This window comes from Quercus lobata, chromosome 5 (genome assembly GCF_001633185.2).
Source record: "Quercus lobata isolate SW786 chromosome 5, ValleyOak3.0 Primary Assembly, whole genome shotgun sequence".
In the NCBI taxonomy this organism is placed as follows: Eukaryota; Viridiplantae; Streptophyta; class Magnoliopsida; order Fagales; family Fagaceae; genus Quercus; species Quercus lobata.
In genome coordinates this window covers 50,149,048-50,157,291 of record NC_044908.1, presented here as the reverse complement: position 1 = coordinate 50,157,291, position 8,244 = coordinate 50,149,048, and the positions used below count along the sequence as shown (strand labels likewise).

Sequence of the window (8,244 nt, the reverse complement as noted above, 5' to 3'; positions counted from 1 at the left end):
ACTAGTAAAGCCTAATCACAACGAGAGAGGACCATGATTTAATCAAAACCATGAACCTCTTAAGAACAGATTCTATCTCTCCAATGCATACTACAAAGCACTAGAGAGCTAGCATATGACCAACTAGAAAGTGAGTCTACTACATTATTGTACGGAAGTGAAAACAAAGATTAGTTAAAAAAAACTAAACAATGTACCCAATTTTACCCAATGTACTCTATTTTTCTTCTTGTACCCTATTTTACTAATTCTGACCCACACAATATTTCCGAGTAGTTTTTGCTAATTAAGCTATGTTTAGTGGAAAACAGTTTTTTCTAAATTTTTAGATCATCCATATAGTTCATGTATGTTTTCCATATTATAATCTTTTTATATATACTAGAGGACACTTGTCAAGCATGGTCAATAAAAATAAAAAACAATGTTCACTAGGAGCGATAGATGGCTATGCGAACTCCCATGAAAATAAAATTACTTGCAGTATCACACAACATATTAATAAACACAAGAAGAATATAGAGAAGACAAAAAACAAAAAGAGGAAGACAAAACAGATATAAGTCATGAGATATCTGTTAAGACACATTCACTTATACCGGCCCTTAGGCCAAGGCTTAAGTAGCCTAGGCCATAAGCTGCCCCTGCTTGGAAGACAATCAATCATCATAAGAAATAGATAAAAGACAAATCCCATTGAACAAGGCTGTCAATCAAAAAGGGAAAACAAATTGTCAGCTATGCATATCTAACAGCTAGATGTCATATCTAAATCAGTCCACTACAAACACAACCATTAGTTCTAATAAACAAATTGAATAAGATGAAAGAGCTCAATACCACTAGTTGTGTAATAAACAAATTCAGGAAAACACACTTGCAATCGAAACTAATCATCTATATAACTCTGTCCTCACTGCAATTCAAATTCAAGAATTTATAGTTTTCCCATTAAAACTATTATCTATCAGCTTGTAGCTTTGGAATTTCCAAAGAACACTCATGATTTTGTGTTTGTTTAACCTTTTGTTACTTGAAATTCACAAGAGAAGAAAACAAGTTACTTTTAGCCTAAAGAAGCTCAAAATTCCATATCAATTTGTCAGTGCAGGGCTCCTCTACTTTCAACATGCCTTGCAGAAACATAATGTAAGGATCAATCCTATTTAAAATCTAGCCTTAATATTTCACCAAGCACTGATAAGGGAGAAGGTGCCAACTAAACTAGAGCTCATTGGCTTAACATCTAAGCCTTATCCCCCTCAATTTTTAACAGAATCAAAGTTTATTATTTTCTACAAAATAGAAACAAAGACAACATAACAGAAGTTCATATTATAGCAATATTTTGACATAATATATATATTTTTAGTGTTACATTCTAAGACCCAAAAGCACTGAAAGTAAAGCTCTAAGGTTTATAATAAAATATCAATTTTTGGCATCTAAGTCTCAAGATAGGAGCATAATTCATGTAAAAAGCCTATGATGATTTTTTTCCTAACGTAAGTAAAAGAATCTTTATTCAAAAGAAAAGATAGTTCCAATATACAAAACACTCCTAAAGAATGACAACCTGAAATTCAAAAGGTCTAAAACAAGATGAGGAAGCTATACCGCATATAATGGTAATTCAGTCATACACAGATCTCATAAAAGACTGTTTAATAACATGCTGAGGACATTCAACACCTTAAAAAATCCTACTAATTTTAAGCAGATTTTAAAGAAGTAACATCCTTATGTTACCAAAAGGATCTTACTTCTTTACAATTTTTTGACAATTATTATTGTATTGTAATAGTATTAAATAGCAAAAGAACCACATATGCCACTTACTTGAGCATCAGCCCCTGACGAAACCAGGATATTAAGATTCATTGAAAAAGCTAAACCAGTTATTCGCTTATGGTGTCCCTTCAGTTTTGATTTTACCTTAAAACAGCATATAATTCACACCACTTTATATTAAGAGAGCAAAAGAAACCACTTTTTTTTTTTTGGGGGGTGGGGTTAGTGGTAGTGTGATTAACCTATGTAGTAAGTAATTACCTTATCAACTCTAACATTATATGTGTATAACTGAATCCTCCATTCCAATAGCTATGATGTGTGTTATTGTCTTGAGGATGAAATGCTAGGAAGGTAGAAGCAGGGGGTGCCGGCATAAATGTTGTCATTACCTACAAATTAGAGCAATTGATGGCAATCCATTAATAATCGCAATTCTGATGAAGTTTGCAAGACATGTATGGAGACTTACCTTGAATGTCATCATATTAAATAATGAAACCTTTTCACCACAGGCTGACATCACATGAGTCATTTTTTGATAGTGCTATACATGGTACTGATTCTTCAAGGATGACACCTGAGACATCATTAGCCATAAGAAGACCACTGTTTGGTTGCCAGTGTTGAGGAACAATATTGGCAGTGGCCTTTAAACACACACAGACTTCAGAAATCTCCCCCAAGAAAGAAAAATCTCAAGCAGACATACACAAGTTATTAAGGAAAAAAAACTAAGTGAACATGCTTTAAGATAGCAAGTACCTTTCCATTTGGATTTCGTTCGTTCCCTGCCCATTTCCACAGCTTCTGAACACCATCTGACCCAAATGCCAGAATTTGCATATAGAAGTCGAACAACCTAAGTATAAACATAGGACAGAATGCATCATCAAGTATATAAACTTTATAATAAAATGTCAAATATAATAAACTTGCAGAGTTGAGAGGTCACATTATAACCAACCTGTGTATTAATTCTTTTGAACTTTTAGTAAAATTTATAATAATTATTGAAAATTAGGTATTAAATACAAGATACTTCACAAACCTTGCTGGAAGAATCTGTGCCTTCAGGCATGGTAACTAATCGGAACTGGACAGCATCCACAATTTCAGACAACTGCCAAGGTTTGGTTCTATCAGTTACATCCTCCTTGGTTTTTGGCTTTTCCATGCTTCTACCATTTGGATCAACTCCATTCTTCAAAGATATAAAAGTTAAAAAATAAAATCCACACTATGCCAGAATGTATTTGCCAAAATGCAGTGGCTCATTTACAAAGAAAGTTTAGGGGGAAGACTGTGGATAGAAAAATTAACAGAAAATGGTTTTCCCAAGAAGAAGAGGTAATATCTTTTTTTTGATAGGTAATCAGAAAACTTTTATAAATGATGAAGAGGTATCATTAGCAGGGGAAAACATTGAAACAGCTAGTGCCACATCCTTGAACCAGTCACTAGGCATGTTTCATACCACACACACGAAAAGTGAAAGTTTAAAAAGGCAGGCCCATAAAAGGAAGCTGTGTCAAGAAACAAATACATGATGGGAAGTTGACTGCTTTATTTATTTCCTTGACATGTTTTAGTTTAAACCCAGAACTAGGGAAATCAGAGGATTTAAATAGTGCATGTGCCTCTTTATGATATGTTGAATGCAAGCTAACCAACATGCATAATTGCTGCTACAGCCAAAATATAAACTTCAACAAAAATTTCACATTCCAAGTTAGAAAGATCAAGCTGCATACAATAATTGGAGAAGGCCTGACAGGAGAGCTCCTTTCCACTTTGCAATTGACTGGATTATCATTTGTGATGGCAGGAGAGCCAGCTACCTAATGAATAGACCCAACAGATCTTTATTTAATATTTTTAAAAGCATGCAAGCAAAACTAAAAGAAATGATTTAAACCTTGGCTGCAGCCGATTCAATGGGCGATCTCAATGCATCAAAAGATGGGGGGTTCAATGGGTCTTAAAGATCTGAGACCAGCAGCATTTGCAAGTATCTTGAATACGTTGTCTGCTGTTGTAACAGCGAGAAGATTCCCTTACTTGTTTTAATTTGAAGATAAACATGCATAGTTACAGTTAATTAGCTAGCAACTTCTTAGGGTATCAATTTAACCACTTTCCCACCATAACATTTGCTATTTGTTTTTCCCACCACTAAGGTCCATAAATAAAGAAATTGCCTAAATACAAATGTCACAGATATTGACATACATTATTAAAAAATCCACAAGATATCCATAACCCTATGTGTCATCATATTCATTCACTGAAGTGCATCACATTATGTTATAATAGTAAAAAATGTCACTTACCTTGTAGGATCCATGATTGAACAAAGGTTCGGCTGTATTGCTGAAATCTTATCTCATCCAGCCTCCTTTTCCTGAAAATGTCAAAGGCAGAACATAATATGACATATGAAAAATGATAAAAAGGATTCAAGACCAATAGTCAGTACTTACTTGCAACAAGGTCAGTTTTTTATCTTCTTCTCTGAATCAGTCTGAGACTATTATCAGTAATAAATGGCTTTAATCAATAACACTGGAATTTTCATTAATAGCAAAAGGCTCATCTCAGCCACTCCAATTTTGTTTCTAAAGGACTTGGATGAACTTGCTTATTATGTTTACATAATTTCAAAATTCAATAAAATTTTTGGGTTTGCTTACTTGCTATTGTAATTTGTGATTACTAGGTCTAATATTAACTAAGCTAGCCTGTTAAATCTTTAGATAGCATTTCAAAGCATTAAATTTTTGGAAGGATATTATAGCATGAATGGTAAAGGACTTTCTCACAACCTAAACAGGAAAAAATTTCTTTCACTCAAAACAAGTATTTTTTGTTGATGCTTGACACTGCCAGTTTCATCAACAACCACACAATGACATCTCCACCACCTACTCCATGAATCTGATGAGACCGCCACCACTATGAAAAATTATGCTAGGAAGTGACCACATAAGCATCAACTACATCACCTCCACCATTATCAGTCATTACAACCATTAACAACCAACACCACCATATATGTCATTGAAAACAACAACCAAGCCCCCATATTTATTAAAGTTGGCTAGGGGTCCTCATCAAAATTTATGTACCTCCCCTTCTAGCTATATAAGACTTGATCTTATCATATGTACGAAATTGAATGACAACATGACTTATCCCGGCCAATGAAGGAACAAACCAAACAATGCCTCTGTTTCAAACCAACAAAATATCATGACAAAAAGAACACAGCATGAAGATTTTCTTTGTTGAATTAAATGATGTGGAAAGCATGTTTTAGTAATCGCTTTGGGCAGAATGGGTCTCAATCACTCCAACAATTTTTTATTTTTATTTTATAATATAAGTAGTTTATTTGCAAACTCACATAACACACATCAAACTAAGGAAGAACTTACATGTACAATGCTCGAATGCCTTCCTCATGTGCTATCCTTGTCAATGCAGAAAGCGTATCTTTTTAAGGAATTACATCCAGCCTCATTCCCTATGCTTGAATGAAGATGAAAAAGAAATGAATATCCAAAACACCTCAATGAAACATAAACAAAATGTGATATATTGGGAAACTTGGGTATTACCAGCCATATCATATTATTACATCACAATATCATTTTATGAAAGACAACACATATTCTGACCAGCTTTCAAGCACAGTATCATCAACTCATGCCTTAGATTTTAAGACTACTTAAGACAATAAACCACAACGCTACTAACCATTTTTAAGGCGCCTGGTTTAGGTCGTAAAAATGGTGGGACAGGACAGGTCATAGGTGGAAATCTTACTGAACAAAAAAAAACAATGCTGCCATACACTATAATTATATAAAAAAGTGACTATATATAAAACTGAGTTTATATATGTTAATTTGTTGATGATATTCTTCTAATTGCTCCCCTTTCCTTAATTTGGCACCTTTCTATAATTTTTTCTTTAATACCCTTATCTAAAGTCAACCACTTTTCCCAAAATCAATTTGTCCATTGATATCATATTATCAACAAATCAACACATATAAACTCTGTTTCCCATCTTACCATGTCAGGCTTATACAGCCCTTCATCTCGTATGGCAGGTTGCAAATTACAAGGATTGAAGATAAGGTTAAACACATCTTTATGGAAGAGAGAGAGAGAGAGAGAGAGAAGGGAGAGACCAAATCATGTTGCCTGACAGTTAACAGAATTGTGGTGTATGGGTATAGAACTTAAAAGTGAGTTATTATCTTAGAGAAACAACTTGCCAGCTTAAAAGTGATTAAGCATCAACCACCAGGGGCTGCTATTGAATTAACATTTCTAGCAGTCTTCCACAGAATCTCCACTTGATCAATTCTAAAGAAACTTTCCTGTTAAAATAGGGGTATAGCACTCAAAGAAGACAGTTTTAGCGTAGACATTCCTGCACATCTATGAATGCCATGTCACAGCAAAGCTTAATCATTCTGACTAATAATGGATTCTTACAGTCAATAGTTTATTCTTTTTTCTGTTTTGTTCAAGTCAGTCTTGAGGTCATGATATTTCTGTTAGAAAAGTAATAGGATAAACCATGAGAATTTATAGCATTTTTAGAGAAAAATAGGAGGACTATATAAGTGCAGAGGCACCTTCTTGGATGAGATCACAGCCATAGATTCGTAAGGTAGTTTCAGTATCTTCATCAATACCATCTTTCCTAGAAGGTGAGTTCTTTAGATGCTCATCGGTTAAGTAGAAATTGTTAATCGCTGTGTATGTCATTCTAAACCAAATCACTCAACAAAACTGCCACAACATAACAAATACAAAATTTTAGTCTAACATACCCATCAAATTTTTATTTTTATTTTTAAAGTCACAAACTTGAAACTGTGTATAAACATGAATGAAGCATTTGGATTGAGAAAATTTGGAGATTACCTTAATTATTGTATGGCATTGAACTCACCGGAGGGGGGCAGGTCAAAATATTATTCATAATCTGGAGTCTGGTCTTAACATCCCACAATGGATTTGTTGTGATGGAAGTGAATAGCAATCACAAGAAGCCAAGAAGAATTCTATACTAAAATAAACCGAACCCCCAGAATTGGAATTAGAATTAAACATTAAATTGATTAATAGAGGTTTTCTCTTAGTTGCTGATACCTCTCTCTCTCTCTCTCTCTCTCTCTCTCTGTTTTTCAAAGCTAAAACAGAGGCTTTGTGCTCAACGGGATTTTTAATATAGCCTAATTTCTCAACGGTAACATTTTTTTGAAATTCAAAAAAATTTTGGACTTGGATCACTCGTATTTTCATTATGTTAAGCTTATGGGCCTTTTCTCGTTTTAACTTTTTAAGTGGCTGATCCAAGTGATTGATCCGCTGCTGATAGTTGGGTCCAACTCGAAGGCCCAATATTATTAAAAACTAAAAACTGAAATAAATGATATACGAGAGTATTTTCTAACCCACTACAAAAATAAAATAAAAAAACTAAATTTATTAGTATATTAAAAAAAATCTATGAAGTGAAATCAATGTTGATTTTTGTGATAAGTTTCCACTTCCAGATTTTGATGATATTCAGTGATCACCCTTTGTTCATTGTGACAAAAAAAGTGATAGTATAAGGAGGGTAGGATATTTTTGGTTAGGGGTACAATTTTTTTGTTGTTGATGTATTTAGCTAAAGAGAGAGTTAGTTTAGCCTATTGTGGCTGTAAATACATATATTTTTTCATTGTAAATACAAGGAAATTTTTAATTAGTAACTAATGTATAGGCCCACTAGTATCCGGTGAAGATAATATAAAAAACAAAAATGCATACTTTTGTGCAAGGATTATAGTTTTGTTTAACAGAATCATCACGATTACAGAGACAAATTAGGAATTTGACAAGATCCTTAGAGATATTATTTACTGAGTTTGGTTTATTCTTAAGAATTTTGTTTACAGAAAATTAATTTGATACAATCTCATTTTAACACTTGAATACAGCTTGGGGATAATAATCTATTAACATGCAATTGTTTCAATTTTTAAAAATAAAAATCTATGTTGTTAATTATTAAGAAATACCTGTGCAAGAACCCATGATTGTGGCAAAAAGCAAAACCCTTTTGCCCCATCAAACAAACAAAGTGATCTTTTGAGTTTTGACAAAGGAATTCATAAGAATAGAGTCACAGACACAGAGAATAATATGAAAAAAAAATACTCTATAGTGTTTTTTTTTTTTTTTGGTCTTTCCCAATTCCAAAAGAGAATGAATTAATAGAGTAAGTAATTGAGTTTGATCAAAGCATAGAAACAAAGTTTAGAGAGAGAGAGAGAGAAACCTGTGCTGCGAATGGGTTGAGATTTTGTCTGTTTTTTATGAGAAGCAAACGGAGACAGCACTCTCTGCACTCCTCACCCTTTTGCTCCATCACTCTTCTTTTGC

General features: G+C 33.5%; 1 long non-coding RNA gene across 3 annotated transcripts; it reads right to left on the bottom strand.

Annotated features, from left to right (window-relative positions):
- Positions 1-1,355: 1,355 nt before the first annotated feature.
- LOC115988520 lies at positions 1,356-7,010 on the bottom strand. 3 transcript variants are annotated; one of them, XR_004091557.1, is made up of 11 exons: positions 6,736-7,010; positions 6,444-6,600; positions 5,229-5,317; positions 4,125-4,195; positions 3,710-3,847; positions 3,546-3,632; positions 2,843-2,995; positions 2,557-2,653; positions 2,264-2,441; positions 2,053-2,183; positions 1,356-1,935 (listed from the first exon to the last, which is right to left on the bottom strand). It is a non-coding gene; the product is annotated as an uncharacterized LOC115988520 (long non-coding RNA). The 3 variants fall into 3 exon arrangements; XR_004091558.1 differs by lacking the exon at positions 3,710-3,847 and having other exon boundaries at positions 6,736-7,009; XR_004091559.1 differs by lacking the exons at positions 3,546-3,632; positions 3,710-3,847 and having other exon boundaries at positions 6,736-7,008.
- Between the last annotated feature and the right edge of the window lie 1,234 nt (positions 7,011-8,244).